At 37.5% G+C, this 27,214-nt stretch overlaps 1 pseudogene; it reads left to right on the top strand.

The window, feature by feature from the left end:
• The first annotated feature begins 14,322 nt into the window (after positions 1-14,322).
• On the top strand, positions 14,323-16,708 carry LOC129665517 (heterogeneous nuclear ribonucleoprotein A3-like; annotated as a pseudogene).
• Positions 16,709-27,214: the final 10,506 nt, after the last annotated feature.

Here is a 27,214-nt window from a genome sequence, read left to right as displayed (position 1 = left end):
TACCGCCCCCTACTCTCTACCCCACCCAACTTCCTCTTTGCTTCTTTTTTGGTGTAGAGTTTTCAGGTGTTCTGTTAAGTTGCTAGCATGGTATCCCACCAATTTCTTTATGAAGGCACTTAGTGCTAAGAACTTTCCTCTTTGCACTGCTTTCCTTGTGTCCCATAAGTTTGAGTATGTTGTGCCTTCATTTTCTTTGGATTCTATTAAGACTTTAATTTCTTTCCTGACCCAGTTGTCATTAAATATAGAGTGGTCCAGTTTTCAAGGATTTGTACGCTTTCTGTTTCTGTTGTTGTTGAAGTTCAGCTTTAATTCATGTTGGTCTGATACAATACAGGGGGTTATTTCAATTTTCTTGTATCTGTTGAGACTTTCATTTTTACTGAGGATATGATCAAATTTGGTGAAGGTTCCTTGAGGTGCTCAGAAGAAAATGTATTCTTTCGTGTTTGGGTGAAATGTTCTGTAGATATTTTAAGTCTGTTTGAGTCATAACACTGGCTAATTTCACTATTTCTCTGTTAAGTTTCTGTCTCAGTGACTTGTCCATTGGTGATAGCGTGGTATTGAAGTCTCTTACTATTAATGTGTGGGGTTTGGTGTGTAATTTAATCATTAGTAATCTTTTTTTTTTAATGAATGTGGATGCCCTTGCATTTGGGGCATAGATATGGTGGATATTTTCCTTTGATGAGTATAAAGTGCCCTTCTCCATTTTCCATGTCTTTGATACATTTTGGTGAAATCCTACTTTAGTAGATATTAGAATGTCTACTCCAGCTTGTTTCTTGTGTCTGTTTGCTTGGAAAATCTTTTTCCAGCCCATTACTCTAAGATAAAGTATGTCTGTTGCTGAGTTGTGTTTCTTGTATGCAACAGAATGATGGATCCTGTTTTCACATCTATTCTGTTAGCCTGTGTCTTTTTATTGAGAATTGAGTCCATTGAGGTTGAGAGCTATTAATGACCAGTGATTGTTAATTCCTGTCATTTTGATGTTTGGGAGTGGTTTTGTTTGTGTGTGTGTGTGTGTGTGTGTGTGTGTGTGTGTGTGAGAGAGAGAGAGAGAGAGAGAGAGAGAGAGAGAGAGAGATTCCCTTTTATTGGTTTTGGTGGTTTGGAATTACTTATTTCTTGTGTTTTCGTGGGTGTAGTTAATCTTGTGTTGGAGTTTTCCTTCTAGTATCTCCTCTAAGGCTGGATTTGGGATAGATATTGTTTAAAATTAGTTTTCTCATGGAATATCTTGTTCTCTCCCTCCATGGTAATTGAATGTTTTGCTAGGTTTGGTATTTTGGGCTGGCTTCTGTGGTCTCTTCGAGTCTGCAAGACATCTGCCCATATCCTTCTGGTTTTTATATTGTCTGTTGAGAAGTTGGGTCTGATAGGTCTGCTTTTGCCATTTTTAATATTTTTCTTCCTTCTGTACATTTAGTGTTTTCATTATTATGTAGTGGGAGGATTTTCTTTTATGGTCCAACCTATTTGGTGTTCTGTAAGTTCTGTATGTTTATCTTCATCTGTTTCTTTAGGTTAGGGAAATTTTGTTGAAAATATTTTCTGTACCTTTGAGCAGAGAATCTTCTCCTTTTCTTGCTATTTTTCTTAGGTTTGGTATTTTCATAGTGTTTCAGATTTCCTGGATGTTTTGTGTCAGAAACTTTTTAGATTTAACATTTTCTTTGAGTGATGCATTGACTTCTTCTATCATATCTTCTATGACTGAAATTCTCTCTTCTATCTGTTGTATTCTATTGTTGATACTAATGTTTGTAGTTCCAGTTCTCTTAGGGTTTTCATCTCCATGATTTACTCAGATTGTGTTTTCTTTATTCTTTTACTTTTAGTTTCTAGTCTTAATCATTTTTATTCATTTCTTTCACCTGTTTGACTGCATTTTACTCTATAAAAGGGCCTCTATCATCATCAAAAGATTGAATTTAAGGTCATTTTCTTGTGTTTTAGTTGCGTTAGGATATCCAGAGCTTATCATAATAAGCTTATTGTTGCCCTCTGGTGACTGTTGGTTATATTCTTATGCTGTCCTTTAGCCATCTGGTTTTTGCTGCTGCTATTATAGATTTAGATGCTGATTTCTGAGTTTATCTTTCTGGGATGCTTTGTTGATGCTTTTCCCTTGGTTTCTGTTTCTTCTCTGTCTCCTGGCCTGAGTGACCTGGGGTTCTCTTGGATAGCAAGTATTCAGGTCCAAAAGGGATATGTTCTTGGGTTTTGTTGCCTTTGTGGACTCTGGGGTTTGGGCGTTAAACTTGTCTCTGTGATCCTTAGTACCATCTTGGTTCTGGGTCCCTGGTGCTGGTAGACCTCTGAGAAAGCAGGTGGAATTGTTGGCTGAAAAATGAAGTTGAGGGGATGTGGTATAATTTAAGTCTGTTGGGTGTGTTTTAAGGGGATATGGCAGGCAAGTGCTTGGGGCAAGGTCTTACTTAGTTTTCACTGGTGACAGCAGGCCTCCAAGAAAACAGGCAGAGTTGTCTGGTAGGAAATGGAGTACAGGGTGTGGGATGTAATTTACAGCTTCATGTTTGGGTGTGCTTTCTGAGGAGTTGGCAGACAACTGCTTTGCTTGGTTAACTGGTACTCCTGGTGCAGTTAGGCCTCTAGAAAATCAGGCAAAGTTGTGGGGCTAGAAATGGAGTGCAGAGTATGGGATGCAGTTTACATCTGTTGGGTATACTTTCATGTGATTTGGTGGGCAGGGTCTTGGGGGTGCTTACATAGTGTTTCTGGTGCTGGCAGGCCTTCAGAAAAACAGGCAGGGTTGTGGGGCAGGAAATGGGGCACAGGGTTTGGTGTGCAGTTTACCATTGTTGGGTGTGCTTTCAGAGGTGTTGGCAGGCCCAAGGTAGAAATTATAATGAATGCAAACTACTAGATCAAGTCATTGAACATCATTCTTCAGTAAATGTTAGCTATTATTACTATATCTAACGTTATTGTAATATTGTACTGGCTTACACTTTTTGGAAAATTCATTTTTTTATTAAGTGTGAGTTTTACAGAGACATCCTAAAACACAGAGACACATGCTATCATTGTAAAGAAGGAAACAAAGCACACAAATTCATTCCATTTCATCAGAAAGCAGCCAGTGCTTCTCTCATGGCCATGGGTTGGGATCTATCCACTGGAGCATGAGTAACTTTTGCTTTTTTGAGAAATGGTTTCTGTGTGTAACTCTGACTGTGATGGGACTTATTTATAGAGCAGGATGACCTCAAACTCAAAGAGATCCACCTGCCTCTGCCTTTTGAGTGCTGGGATTAAAGTGTGTGCCACCACTTCTTAGCACATGAGTAACTTTCCAGTGTCTGTATCAGTAGCAATAATGAATTCTCTCCCTCAGAAACATTCAACTGCTATATTTTTAATTTAGCTTTATGTAATATCATACAAGTACAATATTTTCACTCACTCCTCCTTCATTTACCCCACTCCATCTCGAATTCATGACCTCTTTAAGTATTACATGTGTGTGTCTATATAAGTAGAACCTGTTTAATCCATTTATTGTTGCCAGTATGCACATGTGTTTAGAGATGAACATTTGTGATTAGATAACCTATCAAGGAGCTTATCCCTGGACAAAACTGATTCTTCCTCTTTCAGTAGCAATTGATTGCCTTTTACTCTTCATCTAAGTCAGGGCTTCTTGAACTTTGGGATAGGACCCTTTAGGGGGATCACATATCAGATACTCTGCATATCAGATATTTACATTATGATTAATAACAGTAGCAAAATAACAGTTATGAGGTCGCAAAAAATTTATGGTTAGGGTCACCACAACATGAGGATTTGCACTGAAGGGTTGTAGCATTAGGAAGGTTGAGACCCACTGACCTATATGGTAGAACTTTGTGAAGTTCTCATCACATTGCCATGATAACTGCTGTTATCACTGTACAAATTTTGTTTAGGCAACTATAATTGTTGAGATTTAACTGGGGAAGTATATTTACACAATGGACTACTACTCAGTTATTAAAAACAAGGAAATCATGAAATTTGAAGGCAAGTGGATTGAGGTAATCTAGTACCTGAAAAACATGCATGGTGTATACTCAAATATAAGTGGATATTAGCCATAGAATATAGGACAACCATACTACAATCCACAGAAGAAGTTAAACAACAAAGAGTGTGTTCAGCTCTCATTCAGAGGGGCAAATAGAATAGACACCTGAATTGGCTGAAGAGGGGGAACAGGACAGGAGTCTACCATAGACGTCCTCTGACTGACTCTGCCCAGAAGGGGATTGAAGCATGCAGTCCTCATGAGACTTGATAGGCTTGGGTCAGTTCATAGGGGAGCAGGGCTCCTCCTTTCTGAGGACTAAGGTAGCAGAAGGGGGGGGGGGGTGGAAGTGGGGGGGACCAGAAGGAGAAGAGGGAGTGGGCTACAATCAGGATGTAATGTGAATAAATTAAAAAAAAAACTAATAAAAGATACATTGGCATCCTCCTTTCTTGTTTTAATCTCCTTGATCTCCCACAGTTATTTTATTGCTTTAGCTAAGAATTCAAGTACTGTATTAATATCTCTGGGTAGAATAGAGTCAACATCCTAGTTTTGTTCTTGATTTTAGTGGAGATGTTTTGAGTTTGTCTCCATTTAGGATGATATTGACTGTGGGCTTACTATAAATTGTGTTTATTATGTTGAGGGCTAATACTTATATTCCTAGTCTCTACAGGACTTCTATCATGAAAGAATGCTTGGTATTTTTAAGACTTTTTCTGCATCTGATGAAATGAGCATTAGATGATGACACATTTTTGTCTTTCAGTCTGGTTATGCGGTGGATTACATTTACACATTTACACATGTTGAACCATCTCTGCATTTCAGCAATGAGTACAACTTCACCATGCTAGATAATATTTTTGGTATATTCTGGAATTTAGTTTGTAAGTATTTTTCTTTCTTTTTTGAAAGTATTCTTTTTTTCTTTAAATATATTTATTAATTACAGTTTATTCACAGTTGTATCCCCCTGTACTTCCCTCCCTCCTCCCCTCTCAATCCCACCTTCCCTCTTCCCAAACTGTGTCCCTCTTCCAGTCCACTGATAAGGGAGTTCCTCCACCCCTTCGCTCTGATCCTATTCTATCAGGTTTCATCAGGAGTGGCTGCATTGCCTTCTTCTGTGGCCTGCTAAGGCTGCTCCCCCTCAGGGGGAGGTGATCAAAGAGAAGGTCAATACAGACACTGGTCATTAATCTCTCTCAACATCAATGGACTCAATTCTCCAATAAAAAGACACAGAGTAACAGAATGGATGCATAAACAAGACCAATTATCTGTTGCATACAAGAAACACACCTAAGGCACAAAGATAGACATTACCTGAGGGTAAAGGGCTCGTTCCAAGCAAACGGACCCAAGAAGCAAGCAGGAGTAGCCATTCTAATATCTGATAAAATAGACTTTCAACCAAAATTAATCAAAAGAGATGGGGAAGGACACTTCATACTCATCAAGGGAAAATTCCACCAGGAAGACATCACAATCCTGAACATCTATGCCCCAAATACAAGGGCACCCACATTTGTAAAAGAAACATCAATAAAACTTGAACCTAACATAGATCTCCACACATTGATAGTGGGAGACTTCAACACCCCACTCTCAACAAAAGACAGGTCAACAAAACAGAAATTAAACAAAGAAACAATGTCTCTAACAGATGTCATGAATCAAATGGACCTCAGGGACATCTACAGAACTTTTCACCCAAACACAAAAGAATTTACCTTCTTCTCAGCACCTCATGGAACCTTCTCCAAAATAGACCATATGATTGGTCACAAAGCAAGTCTCAACAGATACAAGAAGATTGAAATAATCCCTTGTATCATATCTGATCATCATGGACTAAAGCTGGACCTCAACAACAACAGAAATACCAAAAAGCCTACACACACATGGAAACTGAACAACTTGCTACTAAATGACAGCTGGGTCAGGGAAGAAATTAAAGTTTTCCTAGAACTCAATGAAAATGAAGACACAACATACCCAAACTTATGGGATACAATGAAAACAGTGCTAAGAGGAAAGTTCATAGCACTAAACATTTTCAAGAAGAAATTCGAAACATCTCATTCAAGCAACTTAATGGCTCACCTAAAAGCCCTAGAAAGTACTCTTATTGAGAATATTTTCATAATGTTCTTAGGGAATATTGGTGACATTTTTCTTTTTGTTGGGTCTTGTGTGGTTTTGATATTAGAGCAATAGTAGCTTTATAAAAAATATTAAAAAATGTTCCCCCAGATTCTGTTTTGTTGAATAATTTGGGAAATATTGGTTTTAGCTCTTTTTTTTAAAGATCTAACAAAATTCTTTACTGATTCCATCTGGCCCTGGGTTATTTGGTTGGAAGTTTTAAAATACTCTCTCTATTTCAGTAGGGGTTATGCATCTTTTTCAACTGCTCATTTAATCTTGATTTATCTTTTGTATGTCATTTGTGTGTGTGTGTGTGTGTGTGTGTGTGTGTGTGTGTGTGTGTGTTCCATTTCTTTTGGTGGTTTTTCCATTTGGTGATGTTTATTATACTCCTACGTGAGTCAATTAGACTCATTAGTGATTAAACTCTGAATAACCAATAATACATTAGTGTCACATTACATCACTTTCCTTTGATGTCATTTAGTCAAGTGAGCCCAAATTTGAAGATTTTACTTCATGTCCTCTGTTTTTTGTTTATTTCTTTCATGAGTCTAAATCTGTGCCTGCCTGAATGCTGTCTTGTGAATCTGTCCTTATCTTATATGTGATTGTGTCTCCATGTGACTGTGTTTGTTACTGTGTGGGTCTATGTCTAACAAATAGCTTTTGTCTGTCTTTATTAAAAAGAACAGAAAGTATCACATAGTGAAAGAATGGGATAGTTTAAAGAAATATTGAACAGGACACTATAAACAACATTGCTTATCAACTAATATGCAAATGTTTTCAGCAATTATGGTGGATATCCATTTAGAAGATTGTTTTCAAACTTTTTTTTTCTATGTCATGGGCATGGAAGAGTGTGTAACTTAAGATTACAGCTATACATTAAGTTAGATTGTAAAACTTAATTTCATTGGAAATAAAGGGCAAGTGAAGTTGTCTCTCATATGTTACTCTTATATGCTCATTAATGGAATAGGCTGAGTATACAGTAGACTGGCAATTTTAAGTCATAATTGACCTCAATTTCTATTATTAACACTGGCTGTGAGGTTCAGTAAAAGTTCCAGTCTGTTAGAATATAAGGGACATTTTTTATAATATTGCATTGCCACATATATACACATTTTAAAATTTGATTATTTTGTTAGGTTTTACACAAAATGCATTTTAATTCATTGCCATATAGGTGACATGATAATATTTCTTCAATTTTTTAGACCAGTATTCTGTGATAAAAATGTAGTTAATTTTGAAAAAGGTTAATTTATTGATTTTTCCTTTTGTGGCTGTTTTTTTGCTATAAAGAAATCAAACAGGCTGTTTTCTACTAATTTTTCTTACAGCTATAATTTTTGCCATTAAATTTCATTTTTTATTTAGTTAGAGTTTATGTAAGATTAATTGCTTTTCTCCTTGCTATGATGAAATGACTGACAACAGCAATATAAGAAAGGATTTATTTTGATTGAAGGTTTGAGGGGAATCCAGTCTATCATTGATAGAGACAGTATGGTGGTAGGAGTATGAGTTAGGTCTTCACATTTTACCTATTGTCAGGAAGGAGAGAGAGATACTAATTTTTGCCCCTCATTATCCATTTTTAAACATTATTTATTATTTTATTACTTTTTTAAAATTTAGCACAAGATCTGAGCACATGTGAAGGTGCTACATTATGGATATTATTCAGTGTGTTTCTTTTTTCCTCAGTTAAATTTCTCTGGATATTCACCAAGATATCTCCAGAGAAATATCTGCTAGGTGATTATAAACTTAGTCAAGCTAATAGACAGAAGTGCTTGAAGAGCGGGAACAGAATAGGAGAGGGAGTGCTGAGGAAAATGAGGGTGGGGATCAGAGGTGGGAAGAGTGGGATGGATGGGAGGAAAGAGTTCTTGCAGAAAGAAGAGAAACCATGGGTAGGGACATCTCTGAGACAAGCTGGAGACCTAATGCAAGGTAGGCTTCTGGGAAGATATGGAGGTAACTTCAGCTGAGACTCCGAGTAGAGGTAGTCATGGAGACTAAAGAGGGTACCCTCTAACCCGAGAGGACACCTAATGGAGGGAAGGGAACACCAAATCACTCATAAAAACTAAAAATGTATCCTCTCAACAAGATAGTGCAGAGATTGAGAGAATATCTAACCAATGCCTGACCCAACCTGAACCCACACCAAAGAAGAGAGCCGGCATCTGACAGTATTAAAGACAATGTGCTATGCTTACTGATGGGACCCTAGCATACCTGTCCTCTGAGGGGTTCACCCACAAGTGGATTGAAATAGTTGCTGAGACTCACAGAGCTCCCTGGACAAAGTTCAGGGAGCCTAGTGAAAGAGTGTGTGTGGGGGAGATAGAAGGACCTGGAGAGGATAGGAACTCCACAAGAAGACCAACAGAGCCAAGTAAACTGGGCCCAGTATGGGGGAGGGCTTGCGGAGACTGATTCACCAGCCAAGGACCATGCATGGATTGGACCTATCCCCCTTATACATATGTAACTGATGGACAGCTTGTTCTTTATGTGTGTTCCCTAGTAAGAGGGAAAAGGGTTGTTTCTGACAAGGACTCTGTTGCATGTTTTTTTGATCACTTCCCCCTGGTGGGGTGCCTTGCGAGGCCACCAAGGAAGAGGATGTGCTCAGTCGTGACTTGATGTGCTTGAATGGGATATATTTATATTCATTCTCCCGTTGGCCTTCAAACCTTCATTTTACTCATGGCTCTGATATTGAAACCACATTTCTACTTTCTATTTCCATATAGTCTATTTTATTTGCACATTTTAGCTTATACTATTTTTTAAAGATTTATTTTTATTTATTATTTATACAGTATTTTGCCTGTCTGTATGCCTACACACCAGAAGAGGTCACCAAATCTTATTATAGTGTTATGCCAGGTTCACGGGACCCTCAGAGACCACCAGGAGATGACTCGATGCAATAGCAAGAGAGCTTTATTACAAGAGCGATGGAACTCGGGACCCAAGTCTCACTGACACAGCAGTAGAGAAGTGGGACTCCGAGCTCTGAGTGAGCAGGATTTTTAAAGGGAAAGTCTGTGAGCAGGGGGTTTTCGTGGCAGCAAGCAAGGGGCCACAAGTCTTGGCGTTACAGAATTGGGTGAAGTTTAGCAGGATGGGATGACCTTTTCTGAGGCACACAATCACAATGGCTAAGGCATATAATCACAATGGCTATTTTTCTAAACCATATCTGAAACATTGGGGAAAATTTTCCCACCCGATTCTCAACTGATTCCCATTGATTATTGCCAGGGAATTTGTCTCTATTTTCTATGAAACATTTATTCTGTTATATTTCCTGGAGGCTTTTGCTAGGAGAGTTAACTTTGTTTCTGCTAGGTGTACATTCTGTGATATTTCCTGGTACTTGAATTCAGTTCCCAGTCAAGATCTTTATTTCAAAATGGAGTTATATTCAGGCTATCTTAAACTCTTCAATAGGTGGTTATGAGCCACCATGCGGTTGCTGGGAATTGAACTCAGGACCTTAGGGAGAACTGCCAGTGTTCTTAACCTCTGAGCCACCTCTCCAGCCCCTTAGCTTATACTATTGAGATACGTGATATTTCTCTTTCCGTGTCTGGTTTATTTTCCTCAGCACAATATTCCCAAGTGTTGTATATGTTGCCACATGAGTATGCTTCAATGGATATAGAGTAAAGAAATTTCATTTTGTATTCATAAACATGATTGCTGTAATATATGACACTTCTGACAAAATCTTGTAATTTTTTGGGGGAATGCCCAAATTGGTGTATATTCCTGCTAACAGTACACAAGTGTTTCATTTGCTCTACACGCTTACCACATTCATTACTTATTTTAATATTGAAAATAGCCATTCTAATATATGTTGAACATTGTCTAATTCTAGATTGTCTGTGTATGTTTAATGGTTGTCGATTTTTATTTACTTCATGAATGCATTTTATTTGATTTTTATTTAAATTTATTTTTAAAAATTTATTCACTTTACAACTTGATCATATGGCCCTCTCTCCCAGTTTCAGCCTCCCTCCTTCTTCTCCTAGTCCTCAGAAAGAGGCAGCCCTCCTGCACTACCAACTGACCCCAGCCTATCAAGTTTCATCATCAGGATGGCCTAAATCTGGCCCCAGGGAAGTGATCAGACAATATAGTACATGTCAGCAACTACCCCTGCTCTCAAACTAGGGAACCCACTTGGAGATTGAGCTTCCTGTTGGCTATGTATGAGCAGGGGCCCTAGGTCCTCTCCACAAATGTTCCTTGGTTGGTACCATCAGTTTCCACAGGCCCTCCCTGGGCCCAGGTTTGTTGGCTCTATTGGTCTTCTTGTGGAGCTCCTGTCCCCTCTGGGTTCTTCTATCCCTCCACTCTTCCATAAAACTCTCTGAGTTTTTTCCAAAGTTTGGCTGTAAGTCTCAGCATCTGTTCCCAATGAATGAATTTTAAACTTTATTATCTGATGAGGAAGGAGAAGCTAAGGAAATGATATAGACTATGGTTCCTACTATCTCTACACTAAAGTTTGAAATGCAGCCATGAAGTAAACACACAGATGGAAATATTGGCTCACAATGTAAGACAATTTAGTAGAAATTATCCTATGGGACGACATATTTTATGTTTACAGAGTCTATTTGTAGAGGAATTTTATCCCAGCAACATAGTTGCCTTGGCAAGGGATCACATCCAAAGGCTTTGGTCTGTGTGATCTGGCTGGAATATAGACATGCTCTTAGTACACACCTTTAATCCCTCTGGATGGATACACAGTCTTAATCCCTCTAGCTGGAATATAGACATGACATACCTTTAATACTTCTGGCTGGAATTTAGTATAGACCTATATTCCCAAACAATGGCATCTAATTGAGAGGCATAAAAGTGATGAATTAGAGAAAGTTTGACAGAATGTGTCAGCTGTAAGATATATCCAACTGTTACAGGAACATACAGGAAAGAGAAGCTACTTCAGATTGTACAGAGATAGTGATAGACACACACACACACACACACACACAGAGAGAGAGAGAGAGAGAGAGAGAGAGAGAGAGAGAGAGAGAGAGAAGGAAGGTTTATGGAAACAATACCACAGAGTTCTGAAACACAGTACAGTTCAGGACTACAGTTTGATGCAGTTCCGTGCAGTTCAGTTGAGTGCAGTTGAGTTTGTGCAGTTCAGTTTGCTGAGTGCAGAGGCAGTTTTTCCAAGCAAAGCAATTCAGTGAGAAGTGGAGTTTGAATTAGAAGCCAGTTTGAATTAGCTAGCTTGGAGAGGAGTTTAGAACCAGAACAGTTGAGTTGAACCAGCCAACTAGAGTTCAGAAAGAAAAGGAAAAGATCAGTTTAGTAAACAGTAAGTCTCAAGAGGCTGAAAACATTCTAGGGCCTACATTAGCAGATGGAAGTTTGAAGCTGAAGCCTTCAAGGTCCAGACTTGTAGGAGATTAGATTGTACAGAGGTAGAAGCTTCTAGACCTAGGCCTAGGTGCAGTTAGATAGAAACTTTCTGGGCTCATCCCAAGACATGTATTCGTGAAACTTGGGTATGACACTCATCCCCTCATCTGAGGAAATAAAAACTACATTTACATTTATTGGTAATACAATTTAATTTACAAGTCTCTAACATGAAAAATAACCAACACAAATGGAGGCTTGCAGACATTAAAACTTCTCTACTTTATTGAAAATAGGTCCTTTTTCTCAAACAATATATTTTGATTTTACTCTAACTCTATTCTAACTCTACTTTCCCCAGTTCCTCCCACCTCTCCTTCCCTCAGGATACACTCTCCTTATGTCTCCCACTAGAAAAGAACAAGATTCTGAAAGATAACAACCAAACATGTAAAAATAAAATGTAATAAGATGAAGTAAAAATATTATATTGAGGTTGAACACAGCAACCAAACAGGAGGGAAAAAGTCCCAAGAACAAGCACAAGAGTCAGAGATACATTAATTCTCACAGTCAGGAGTCCTGTAAAATGCTAATATATATGCAGAGGACCTGGTACAGACCCATGTAGGCCCTGTGCTTTCTGCTTGACCAGAGAACTGAGGTAAAACAAAACACTACTGGTCTTAACAAGATAGTATCCATAATATGACTCCCAATGATATTCTACTATACTCATTCATCAGCGCTTTATTCAGTTGTCTTCAAAGAGATTTCCTCCAGCAGTAGATGAAAACAGACACAGAGTCTCACAGCCATCCATTACTCAGACAGAAAAATCTAAACGGGAAGTCTCCATCAGATTTCTTCCTTCAGAACAAGAGAAGATGGAGGACACAAAGAGAGCAAGGCCCTCTGAATCATCTTAGCAAGGTACATACGAGCTTCACGATTCTCTGGGCTTTCTAGTCTCTGGTTCTTGGCTACCAAAGCAGTGTTGTGTATGAGTTCCCTCTCATGGAGTGCACCTTAAGTCAAACCAGACATTGATTGGCTATTCCCACAAGTTCTATGCTATCATTGCTCTAGTATATCTTGCATATAGGACAGACTGTAGGTCAAAGGTTGGGTGTTTATGTTTTTCTTTTGATCACCTGAAGAGTACCTTCTTATACAAAAACAAACAACAAACAAAAAAACCACTAGAATGTAGGTATGAAGGCTCATATAGGCACCAGCTTGACTTTTTCATATACAGTAAGTTGTGTTCATATTTTCCTCAGCAATAGGACCCCACAGTCAATTTGGGGAGAACATCCCTTTGTCTTGTTTGGAGATTTCCATGGGAATGCTTTGGCCAACAACTCAATTGAATACAACACAGTCTTACCACTGGAAGCCTTGCCTGGAATACCTGAGTCCTGATGTAAATTGATTCCCAATTTTCTGAGGAATAACCATATTGATTTCCATAGTAGCTGTTCAAGTTTGCATTCCCACTGGCACTGGAGGAGTGTTCCCCTTATTCCACATCTTCACCAGTGTGTGCTCTCACTTGAGTTACTGATCTTAGCTATTTTGAAAACCGTATGATGAAATCTCAAAGTAGTTTTCATTTGTGTTTTCCTGATAGCAAAGATGTTGAACATTTGTTTGTCAGCGATTTGAGATTCCTCTATTGAGAATTCTCTGTTTATCTTTGCACCCTGTTTTTAATAAGACTATTTGGTGTTTTTTTAATTATTATTATTATTATTATTATTATTATTACCTAGCTTCTTGAGTTCTTCATATAACTTGTATATTGATTCTCTGTCAGATGTGGAGTTGGTGAAAATCTTTTCTCATTCTGTAGGCTGCCGTTTTGTTCTATTGACAGTATCCTTCATTTTATAGACGCTTTTCAGTTTCATGAGGTCCCGTTTTTTTATTACTATTGTTGATTTTAGTGTCTGCACTTTCAGTGTTTTGTTCAGAAAGTCTTTTACTGTGCCAATGCCTTGCATTTTATTCCCTACTTTCTCTTCTATCAATTCAGTGTATCTGGTTTTACGAAGTCTTTGATCTACTTGGACTTGTACAAGGTGATATCTATCTATTTGCATTCTTCTATACGCAGATATCCTGAAAAAATTTATTGCAACCAGCATTAAAAAAAAACTTACTGCAGCCTTTGAATTATTTAAATATATGATAACCTGAATCTGCTTTTTTATCTTCTTAATAATAATGTCATCAGCCTAAGTAACTGCTTTTGTAAAGTTTGACTTTGATCCTGAGATTATTAACTCATCCAAAACAAGTCCATTTTCATAGTCTGCAACAAGGATTGCTTGAGCAGCAACATGTCCAGAGCTCAGAAGTGTCGAAGGAACAAAAAATTGTCGTTGGAAAATCTTATACTCATATGAAATCTCCACATTCTTAGTTTCTGACTCTTTGTAGTGGTTTCAGTGACGTTCTTTTCTTTTTCTTTTTTTTTTCTAATATACCTAGCACCTTGCGCAACTCATAATTTCAGGCCCATCAAAAGAAAAAGATAAGAATCATATGGATATGTCCTTATCCTTTTTCTTTTTTTACATTTCATTTGTGAAATAGTCATTGAATTCAAAGTGAAAAATCTAAGGTAAAAACTCACAGGCTGCTGAGCATCTCAAAGTTTTAATATCTTTCAAGTGCTTCAGAATATGTTCACCATGTTCCTGAGTCATGTCATTGAGCAAGTAATTATTCTTTTTAAAAGGTCAGGCAAAACTCAATAATTCCTTGAGATCTTTTCTCTTTCTTCATCTTGGTGTTTTCTCCTCATCAATCTTGGTATTTTTTTTTCAGCATTCTGAAATTTCACCTTCCTTACCTGGTTTCCAGTCACATTCTACTGTAGGTCCAGAATTGCATTGGTGAATTCAAATTTCTATTAAGTAACGGCCAATAAAAGTAAAGAAAATAGACAAAAAAAAAAAAAGAAAAATCCCCTACTTTATAGAAGTAAGATCCTAGTGGCTTGAAGCATGATCCAGTTTTACATATAAGTAATTTGTGAAGCATTATATAAACAATTAAATCCTCTCTCCTAGTGGCCTTGGTGCTTCACTCCAAATGGCCAATATCAGAAAACACAATTAGTATGATAAGATTTACTACCTCAAGAAAGTGAGTCACTGTTTTAAACTCTATTCAGATACAACATTATGCAAACTACTTAGGAAACAAGGTCTTGTGTGTCTTGAGTGTGCAGTTTTCCATTCTAACATTATCATTATATGCATACACAGTTGTCCAACCTTTTTTCTCTTCTAATCACCTGCAGATTTAACACATATTTGCTGCATAGGACGTATTTAGCACTCAGGAATACCCATGTCTCTGAATCTGAGTAAAATCACTGTGTGTGTGTGTGTGTTTCCAAGTTGATTCTTGGCATGACCATTAGCTTAGAGGCCTTTGGAGTTTAAATATCTAAAAATCCACAATCATCACAACTTGACATTGTGAAGGCACTGAGAGACTGATGAATTATCAGTCTTAAATATAAAATATCTCATACTGTCTCCCTCCAAGGCTCAGCGATCTTTGTAGAAAGTGTGTACAAACTAGAGACAACAGATGACTACAAGATAGTGGAGTTTTCTGGGCACAACAGGGTGTATATCCATATGAACTTGTTTTTAAAAATGAAGATACAAAACATTCAATTTTACCAAAATATTCAATTTTATTCAATGAAAACTCAAGAGTCAGATGTTTGGGGGGATATCCTCCTAGCTCAGAGAGGCAGAGAAAGCACCCAGCTGATCTTCCTACTCAAGCAACAGCCTAGAAAAAAAAAAGCCTTTCTTACTCTATTCACATCCCAGATGGAAAAAGCGAAAACCAAAACCCAAAATCTTGCTAGCTCAGCTGATGGCCAAATAAGATAATGCCCACTGGCTAACCTGACTTCTCAGGAAGAAAAAGCCAAAGAACTCTTAAGCTATCATCTGTGGTTATAAAGCTCAGACCACCAATAAAGAAAACATTTTGAGAAATGGGGCACACTTACAGATTGTGTGGTAATGAAAGATCCCAAAGAAAACGTTCCAGAGGCTTTGGTTTTGTGTGGAAGGGGTGGATGCTGCAATGTGTGCCTGGCCACACAAGGTGGATGGGCGTGTTCCACAAGGTGGAACCAAAGAGAGCCATTTCTATAGAGGATTCTGTAAAGCCTGGTGCCCTTTTAACAGTGAAGAAAAAATTTGTTAGTGGTATTAAAGATACAGAAGAATATAATCTTAGAGACTACCTTGAAAAGTATAGCAAGATTGAAACTATAGAAGATATGGAAGGCAGGCAGTGTAGAAAAAAAAGACTATTTACATTTGTAGCTTTTGATGATCATGACAAAGTTGATAAATTGTTGTTCAGTTACACCACACTATTAATGGGAAGAACTGTGAAGTGAAAATGGCCCTTTCTGAACAAAAGATGCAGTCTTCTGGATCACTGAGAGGTAGTGGTGGTGGATCTGGCAACTTAATGAGTTGTGGTGGAAACTTTGGAGGTAGTAGAGGTAACTTTGTTCATGATGGAAACTTTGGTGGAAGAGGAGGCTATGGTGGTATAGGAGGTGGCAGCAGAGGTAGGTATGAACGTGGTGATTGTGGATATAATGTATTTGGAGGTGACTGTAGCAACTATGATGGTGGTCCTGGTTACAGTAGTAGAGTAAGCTATGGTGGTGGTGGAGCAGGACATGAAAACCAAGATAGTGGTTATTGTAGTGGAGGATATAATGGTTAAAACAAAGGAGTAAATTTTGGTGGAGGAAACTATGGTGGTGGTGAGAATTATAGTGACTTTAGAAATTATAGTAGACAACAGCATTCAAATTATGGACCCACAAAAGGAGGCAGTTTTGGTGGAAGAAGCTAAGACGCTCCCTATGGTGGTGGCTATGAATCCGGTGGTGGAAGTGGTGAATATGGTAGCAGAAGGTTTAAAAAAAAAACAGTAGAAAAGACTACAGTTCTTATCAGTAGAGAGAGCAAGGAGTTGTCAAATAATCTGCAGGTTACTTTGAGACAATTGTCCCAAATGCATTAGAGGAACTGTAAATTCTGCCACAGGAGGAACAATGATCCAGTCAAAAAACTTACTGTAGCTTAAACAGGAAACCCTTATTGTTCAGGACTGTCATAACCAAATTTATATAAAGTGCAGCTATTGATTAATGCAATGTAGTGTCAATTAGATATACATTGCTGAAGTCTTTTATCTGTTGTAGCTTTTTCTTTTCATTACATCAGGTAGATTGCCCTGTAAATTGTGGTAGTGGTACCAAGAATAAAAAAGTATATATGGCATTTTTAACTTTTCAAAAAAAAATCCAAAGAGCTAAATAACAACTTCTCTATGCTGTGTTAAATATTTTTCAACCCAGTGCCCCCTCCCTGTTAGCTGTTTTCTTTATCTACCTCTTGACCTGGGGTTAACTTTATTAAATCCTTTGTACGGAAAGTACTTGGTTTAAAAGGTGTGTGCTAGGTCTGAGCCAAACCAAACCAGAAGAAGGTTTTAACAGTTCACAGTTTCTGGTTTCACAATGGGATCAAATATCCTGCAACATGAACTCACAGTAATTTTGATGGCATGCACAAAACGTGTGCTATGTCCAGCCAGAACAAATCCAAATGGAGACGGGAGGTAGGCATTATGTTTCACTCTTATCTAAGGAGTGATTAATAATTGATAGCTTCTGGAAAAGAAAGTCAGTTTTCTTTAAGGGTGTGACCTCAGGTAATTCAACTGTGGTCTAGTGGAAGGCCACATATCTAAACGTATATGGACGTTTCAAAGTGTACTTGATAGGTTTAAAATTTATTTTAAGAGGACAATAAGTTGGATGTGTTAGGAAGCTGGGCTGCCCTGGAGGAGCTTGAGCAGGGTATGAATATGATCAAAGTGTTCTGTACCATTTGAGTTAATTTGAATAATTCTTAGTGAGCACAGAAAGAAAAATATTATATGTCTTATCTCACATGTTGATGTTTTCAATCTTTAGATATACTTGCTTCATTTCTAATACCTACATAGGTCAGGATATTACTGAGGAGTCACAGAGAAAATCATTTGAGTGATGGAGACATAGAAAACATTGGGATAAAGGGTTAAAAAAGTTATGAAACAGAATGGGATAAATTGAGGTAGGGAGGAGAGGACAGAGTAGATTAAGGAAACTGGGAGGTAAAATAACACTGAAGAATTTTCAAAAGAGTAATACATAAATAAAACTACTACAATAGAATCTTTATAAACTACATCTATATACATATATTAAAAAGACTTAAAGTAGAATTATTCTATAATGATAAAACAGTACCTCTACTAGATATAAGAGGCTAACAAAATAAATGCTTAGTCCCAGAAATGGGCTACGTCTTTTGGATTTGTTGGCCAGTGAGATTGCAAAAATCTCCTAAACATTACAGGTTATTACTATGTTCCTGATTAACCTCAAGATTTTCACTGTGAGAGAGTGAGAGCCTATTGGTGAAGACACCACATATTTGAGTCACTGAACATGAAAAGATCAAGCTGGCACTGGCCTGGAAACTTCTTCCCTACTGCCTAGATTTTGCAGTGCTGAAAGGTACTATGCATGCTACTCTAGGAGAAAAGCAATCATTAATCATACTCAGCTGTTAGAAGTGCAAGCTATAATAACAACTGGCCTGGGAAGAAATCCCCACTGATACAATAGTGGCGCAAACATCATGGAAGTATGCATCTACTTTATGAATGGATTGAAGTCCAACTATACAAGATGACATCCATACATGGCACCTTTATTGGACAAAGAACCTATGGCCAGACAGGTCTGTTTTTATTCAGTTTATTTAGGCTAGATAGGTCTTATGCCCTAGAAGAAATCTCTCCTATTATGCTGCTAAATAAATATAGTATGAAACTGACTCTTAATGACTTAATGTCATACCTATATGATGAGGCATGTCTCAGTCATCTGAGAAGCTTCTATTCTCACTGGATGGTGAATAACAGAGTAACCCACAACTGGCCAAGGTGTAGAGAACAAAACACTGTAGAATTCTCAGCCAGACTCAATCCCAGCACAGAAATGGAAGTTGGGCATGGGATTCTATCCCTAGCCAAGGATTTTTTGCCATTGTTAGTTGTTAGAAAATGGAGTGTCAGTTCTCTTAAAAAGTTTTAGTCCCTGATCAGTCAAATGTGCTGCAGTGGGAGACCACATATCTAAAAATATTTGGGCAGCACAAACTGACTTCTATATGTGTGTTGGGGAAGACACAAATTGGATGAGATGGAAAGGGGGTGGATCTGGAAACTCTTGGGGGATGAGTGGTAAATATGACCAATACTCATTATAAAAAAAATCTCAAAGAACTAATTTAAAAAAAATAAAAACAAAATACAATGTATGACATTCTCAAGGAACTAATAAAAATGAAAAAAGAAAAACCCCAAGGTCTTCTATCTGCACAAATATTTTATTTTAAGCCCTCTCCTTAAAATGGCTGCCCACAGGGACACCAGTGAGCCATACAGAAAGGGCAGTGGGTCCTTTCTAGTGTCTGTTTGCTGTTCAGTTTGCAAACCTCCAATCATGAATGGTATTTTTGCAGAATGCCACAATGTGTGCTTGTGGAGCTTTCTGACACTTGAATTTTTTTTATTACAGCACTACTAAAGGGGTCTCAGGTTGGATTCTTTTATTCCTTATCACTTTAGTCTAGTACTTTGTGTGATGGTTCACTATTTAAGTTCCAAATCTAAAGTGCAATATTTCTTGATTTCATCTGGCCTATAGGAGTCTACTGCTTATAGTTGTCTTCTGACTTTCATCATCAGCTAACTTTCCCTGTAGCCATGGCTGTGATGTTTTATTTTAGACTAATGAAAATGCAATGGAGTGCTGAGTACCTCTAATCTACCAACTTCCCTTCCCCTAAGCCACAACTTGGAGAATTACTCATTCCTGGGTATCTCCCTTGTGTATGCAAAATTTCCATGCAAACACAGGCTTCATTTACTTTTGTCAATCTATTTTTACAGGGGCCCCAGACAATAAACCTAAGATGGGTAGGTGGAAATTTGTTTTTCTCCCATATACATTATTCATTATAAATGATAATTTGATGTAATTAGTTCTGTTATATACATGACTCAGTTTTCCACCTTAATTCTGTTTGATTAATTACTTTAACATGTTTTGAGAGTACTAAATTTTAGCAAAAATTTTAGTGCACAATGAGATGTTATCCTTCATTCTTTATTAATATTTATTCAATGTTATGTAACTTTGCCTCTTTCTGAAATTTTTATTTTTATTTCTTCATTATAATAAGACAAATGATTCTACAAATATGATAGCAAAACAGTTAGTTCCGTAGCTTCTAAATTCCCTTTTCCTCTCATGCACTAACATTTGTCTTTCTAATTTTCACAATATTTCTTTATAATTTTTACAAAGTTTTAACTTTTAGAACAACTTAATTGATGCTATAAAAACAAAATAATGCCTTTTAAACATATGGCTTTCTGACATTTTTTCTTTCTTTTTTCATATTATTATTATTATTACTGACAATATATTCATTTTGTATCCCAGCTGTGGCCCTCTCCTTCATCTCCTCCCAGTCCTACCCACCATCTCTCTTCCCTACCTATGTTCCTCCTGTAGCCCACTAATAAGGGAGATCCTCCTTCCCTACTATGTGTCCTAGCCATCAGGACGGTCTGTATCCTTTTTCTTTATGGCCTAGTAAGTCCACCTGGGCATAGGGTGTTGAACAAAGAGCAGGCAAACAAGTTCATACTAGTGACTGCCCCTACTCCCCTTACTAGGGAGCTCCCTTGGAAACTGAGATGCCCATGGGTTACATCTGAGCAGGTGGTCTAGGTCATTTTTAATTCATCATTCTGATAATTGTTTCCTTATGCCTATGTAATATTTTCATTGGTTTTATATTGTTTTAGTTTTGACACTTTGTTGACTTTTAGTCTCGATGCACATGAATTTTGTTTCATTCTTTCCATTCCCAACATTACTATATTCATATACTCTATTGTAAATATTTGAATTTTTTCTGTATGTTTATACTTTGTTATCTCAAAAAAAAATTCTGATTACAATGACTGCCTTACCCTTAGGTACCCAATTACTAAGCTTAAAGGTCAAAATAGTTCATGCCTTTGATGCAAACTAACTAATAGGCACAGATCCGTACCTCATGTATCTGGTCCATACAAACTGAAAACAATACTTTTATCCCTAGAGGGCAGGAAACAATAGTCTACTACTATTGCTCAAAGGCCTCAAAATTATTCAAGCTAGTCAACACTTAAGTGCTTTCAGTGCCTCTGTCTTTCTTTCATAATGAAATCCAATAAAGACAGTGGTCTAAACCTTCTTCTTGCTCCTGTCTTCTGTCTTTTGATTGCTCTTACACATTTGATTATGCATAGAATTCATTGCCTTCTATATTTATTTATCTACAAGCTTATGAGCATGGGAAATTTTCTTTATTCTCTGAGCCTCTCTCCTATTTCTCCTTGTAGCCACATTTATGAACTGATACAATAGTACAGAATACATAATTTTTATGCTTCTATTCTGTTAGTAAATTTATTCATCTATCCAAATGCCAGCTTCTTTTCTCTTTACAACTCAGACTACAGGAAGTTATGTCCTTTAAATTGCTATGGTTTATTACCTTATGTAACTTCTAGTTCCTTCTGAGTCCTTACTAAAAAGTACCATTGCTATGATCAGTTGAGTTTTGTCATTTATTGGAACTCAGATGACACCCCTGAATTAAGTGTATTTCATAGTCCATTTGAGTGTTGTATTCCATCTGATCAGTGTCGTCCAAAGATGTTTAAACACTTCTAAAGCAATATTGAATCAGAGTCTAAATTTTTCTCATGTTTTTCCTTCCATACACACAAGATCTCTAGAATGTCTTTATTGGTATTAAGATCAGACTGCTTCATGGACTGCACTACTGCCTTCTAACATTTCCATGAATTCTTACATCTGTCTCAGAAAAGAAGTGTGAGAAGTATAATCACTCATGGTCAGATAACCGTCACAGCAAAAGAGCCTCAATTCAATCTGCCAAAGTTCCCGAATGAGAACTAAACATGATGTGATGATTAATATTGACTTTAACTTTATGAGATTCAGAATTACCATGGGAAATAAGCTTCTGGGCATGGCTGTGAGGGATTATCTAGATTATATTTATTAAGCTACATCTCTTTAGTTAGATGTTTAATGTTTAGCGAGGAGTTTGAAAGTGTGGAGACAAGTCCATTTATAACTATCTCAGTGCTGTGTTTATTTCTTTCTTTCCCAATACACATGGAAGCCATCCATAGCTAAAACATAAGTTATCTTAGAGTTCACTATCTGGGGAATCCTGGAAGAGGGTAGGACCACCTACATGACCTACAAACTACAAATGGCCAACCAAAGGCTGCAGTGTACAAACAAGAGGAGTGATTGAAATAAAAAAGACTGTTGGATTTAAGGATTCTAAGTATTACCCTTATACACACAGATAGGGGTAGCTACCACAGCTCATCAAAGAAGTCTCTCTTTACAGCATATGGGCATCATCACAGAAAAACTGTAACTGTGAACAATGTGGATATCAACAGATTGTGGGGTTTCTAGCCCCAAAGAATACATCTACATGACAGCTTCTGTATGGTTCTGGTAGCACCATGGAGGGAGGTGCAGCTCCATTCTGCCTACTCCCCACATGCCTGACTCACCTAGGTCAGAATCAGGCAGCACAGCACAGACAATAAATACAGCAGATCTGAGCTAGGCGCAGGACTCAAGTTCCATTGCCCACCTCCTTTAGGAGGCCTGTGGTGCACTGGAACTCAGATGACACCCCTGAATTAAGGAGTATTTTATAGTCCGTTTGAGTGTTATATTCTATCTGATCAGTGTTGTCCAAAGATGTTAAAACACTTTTAAAGCAGCATGGAATCAGAGTCTCTAAATTTTTCTCATGTTCCTCTTCCATATAGAAAAGATCTAGGCTTTTGGATCTTTCTACATGCTCACCAGCAGCCTGGCACACCTGGGTCAGAAGCAACCAGCACAGCACAGCCAGTGAACCCAGCACAATTGAGCCAGGGACCCCAATCCCATAGTCTGCCATCTCAAGGAAGCCTTGGGGACACTGGAGCAGCTTTAGGCTCAGAGATCTTTCAGTTTGCACCCCAGATATCTGAAACACTTGAATCAGAAACAGTGAGCCAATAAGCAGAAACAGTGAATCCAGCTGAGACTACGTCAGTCTCAGAGACAGATAAACCCAGTCTGCAGTACAGGGTCCAGGAACAATCAGTCTAGGCTACAGACAACCAGAGGACGAGATGCTGACATAAGAATACAGGCAACAAAAACCAGGACAACATAGCTTCACCAAAATCTCCAAATATCAATTGACAGGAAAATGATCTTAAATCTAGAATTATGCAGTTATTCAAAGCACCTCAAAAGGAAATGAACAACAAACAATAGAGACCATCATCGACAGACAGAAATCCACATTCAAGCAGGTGAAGGAAATGAGTAAAATTTGTTAAAACATGAGAACAGAGTTAGAATCAATAAAGATAACAAAAACAGAGAAAACGTTGGAGTTGGAGAACTTAGAGAAGACATCAGGAACCAAAAAGGTAAGCATTACCAACAGAATACAAGAGATGGAGGACACTCTCAGGCACTTAAGATACAGTTACAGACTCACAGTGATTTCAGTTTCAGATCACTGCAAAAGAGCAAGTATCAAAAACAGTTACTTTTTGGTTTCTCCATGTATATAAAATTGGCTCTATAATATAGTATAGCCAACAAGTATATAATAACATTATAATTAAAATGGTATATACCTTCATACTTTAGTGCATTATTGCTAATATCTGATATCTTAGGAAGTCATATACTCTTTGGTCAGGAGATTGTATTGCTTTGATGAATTGTCTACTGAGTACAGTAATTGATTAGTGACTTCTGGGGTAATTGTAGCTATTTATTAAAATAAGACAATCAAATTTGTTTCATTGATTGATTCACCTTTCCAGAATGATTTGTTTTCACTGTGTTATTTGATACTATAATACTCACAGCATAACACCAGTGGAAACAGTGACAAGTCCTTGCAAATTTTGCTAAGGCTTTGTCTATTACATATGTGGCATACTCTAAATCAGTGGTTCTCAACATGTGGGTTGCAACCCCCAAAGAGGTCACATATCAGATATCCTGGTTATCATATATTTATATTATAATTTCTTAGAGTAGCAAAGTTACATTTATGAAGTAGCAATGAAATAATTTTATGGTTGGGGTTCACCTTCAGCATTAGGAAGGTCTAGAAACACTGTTCTAAATGTTTTCTCATTTCAGCAATGTATGTTTGTAAAGTCTTCACCAGAAGTAGACTCTACAGAAGGATCAACATTCTTTACTCCTCATTAAGAAACAACTTTTCATTCTTTAATGTTTAATAGATTGTACTGGATAGTTTTATGTCAATTTGACACAAGCTATAGTCATTTGGGAACAAAAATCTCAATTGAGAAAATGATTCTGTGGCTGTTTGAATGAGAATGGCCCCTATATTTGAATGTTTGGTTCCTAGTTGGTTGACTGTTTAGTAAGGATTAGGAGTGTGGTCTCATAGGAGGAGGTGTGTCACGGATGGTAGGCTTTAAAGTTTGAAAAGCTCACAGTAGGCCAAGTCTCACTTGCTTTCTGCAATTACCCAAAACTTGTATGTATGGTTTGAGCTCTCAGCTCCTTCCCAAACACCATGCTTGTCTGTCTATTCTTATGCACCTTGCTTTGGTGGCAATGGACTAACTCTCTGAAACTGTAAACAAACCACAAATTATATGGTTTCATTTATAAGTTGCATTATTCACAGTGTCTCTTCATAACAAGAGGATAGTAACTAAGACAACAAAAATATCCCAGAAGAAATTGAAGAAACAAAAGCTGATGGCATAGGAATAATAAATTCATCATAAAATAAGTGCAGAAAAAATTTTAAAAAATGTGTTAATGCTGATTGTCTGATAGCCTGTCATGTAGCACACATGCTCTTCACAGTACTTAGATTGATGAATCCTGATAGTGTTTTTATTTGAGATAAGTGATGTCACAAAATTTCAATCTGTGCAGCACAATAGAACAGGATAAAAAGAATTAGATCTCTATTAGGTATGGACATAATTGGGATACTGCAAAGGCTCTCATGTCCATTTCTCAATTTTTGTGCTCAAAGCCCTTGAGCAAACTATACAGCTATATATGTTCTCACAACAAAGAAACAAAGAAATCTATTTTTAATAGTAGAATAGTAAACAGATACTAAAATCAAGTAACAAAAGTTTAAATATAATAGAAATATAATGAATTGTTGAATTTCTGAAGTAATTTGCTTATTTATTCATAAACTTAAATATATGCAGAGCAAAATGGAAAGAAATAACTTCTACTCAGAAGTAATGGGAAATGTAAATACCTTTCCACACAAACAAATATAACCAATATAACTTTGTATGAGACAAAGTAAGTGACCCTGTGGTTAGAGAAATGCTATGCAATGAGATTTAAATGACTGGAAGAATATTGAAGGACATGGTGGGTTTTTTTTAAATTATTTTAATTATTATTATTATTATTATTAATTACACTTTATTCACTTTGTATCCCCCCATAGTCCCCTCCCTCCTTCCTTCCCGATCCCAGCCTACTTCCCCTTTCTGCATGCATGCTCCTCCCCACGTCCACTGATAGGGGAGGTCCTCCTCTCCTTCCTTCTGATCTTAGTCTATCAGATCACATCAGGAATGGCTGCATTGTTTTCTTCTCTGGCCTGGTAAGGCTGCTCCCCCCTCAGGGGGAGGTGATCAAAGAGCAGGCCAATCAGTTTATGTCAGAGGCAGTCCCTCTTCCCATCACTATGTAACCCACTTGGACACTAAACTGCCATGGGCTACATCTGTGCAGGGGTTCTAGGTTATCTCCATGAATAGTCCTTGGTTGGAGTATGAGTCTTTGGGAAGTTCCCTGTGTTCAAATTTTCTTGTTCTGTTGCTCTCCTTGTGGAGTTCCTGTCCTCTCCAGCTCTTGCTATTTCCCACTTCTTACATAAAATTCCATTCACTCTGCCTAACAGTTGGCCATCAGGCCCAGCATCTGTTTTGATAGTCTGCAGGGCAGAGGCTTTCAGATGCCCTCTCTGGCAGGTTCCAAGGTTGTTTCCTGTTTTCTTCTTCTGGCTTTCAGAGGCCCTCTGTAGCAGGTTCCTAGGTTGTTTCCTGTTTTCTTCTTCTTCTGATGTCCATCCTCTTTGCCTTTCAGGATGGGGATTGAGCATTTTAGTTAGGGTCCTCTCTTTTGATTAGTTTGTTTAGATGTACAGATTTTAGTGGGTTTATCCTATGTTGTATATTTATATGAGTGAGTGTGTACCATGCGTGTCTTTTTGCTTCTGGGACAACTCACTCACGATGATCCTTTACAGGTCCCACCATTTACCTGCAAATTTCATGATTTCCTTATTTTTCATTGCTGAGTAATACTCCATTGTATAGAGGTACCACAATTTCTGCATCTATTCTTCAGTTGAGGGGCATCTGGGCTGTTTCCAGCTTCTGGCTATTACAAATAAAGCAGCTACAAACATGGTTGAGCAAATGTCCTTTTTGTGTACTTGTGTCTCTTTTGGATATATGCCTAGGTGGTATGGCTGGATCTTGAGGAAGCGCTATTCCTAGTTGTCTGAGAAAGCACCAGATTGCTTTTCAGAGTGGTTGTACAAGTTTACATTCCCACCAACAGTAGAGGAGGGTTCCCTTTTCTCCACAACCTCTCCAGTATGTGTTGGAAGGACATGGTTTTTAATCCAAGATTTGTTAATTTCTATATGGTCCAATTTGTTTTATAAGCAAAATCTTATTGTTTGGCAGAAAAAGGAACATACAGTATTATAACAGTTTTCATGAATAAAGTAGATTTGTCTTCATCAATGTAATATATACCACCAAAATATAGTATGACATTTCAACACAGCCATACCCTGAACAAATCAGAATAATTAAAATCACTTCTTTGTATTATCATATACTTATGTTTGGAGCCTTTGAGTTCTTCAATTCTAGGTTTTCACAAAATATGTAATATACTAAAGAGATGTAGTCACCTCATTGTGTTGTAGAGCACTAGACTATTCTTACTTTATAACTAGGTTTTGGTATGCCTTATCAAACCTGTATCCTTCTTACCACCCATACCCTTTCTATTTTCATGTCACTACTACGATGCATTATATTGCTATGATGCATATCACTACTATGATGCATTATATTGATATTTTCCCTTCCAGAAATGAAAGAACGCTCCTAAAATTTGTATTATTTGTGCTTATTTCACTTACCATAATGCCCATCCTTCAGTTCCACCCACTTTTTTGTGAGTGATAGGATTTCATTTCTAATTTATGTCTAAATAATCTAAATAATTGTATATATATAGCATAT

This window comes from Psammomys obesus, unplaced genomic scaffold, assembly GCF_907164565.1.
Source record: "Psammomys obesus unplaced genomic scaffold, mPsaObe1.curated_primary_1811, whole genome shotgun sequence".
NCBI lineage: Eukaryota > Metazoa > Chordata > Mammalia > Rodentia > Muridae > Psammomys > Psammomys obesus.
This window is presented reverse-complemented; position numbering and strand designations above follow the sequence as displayed.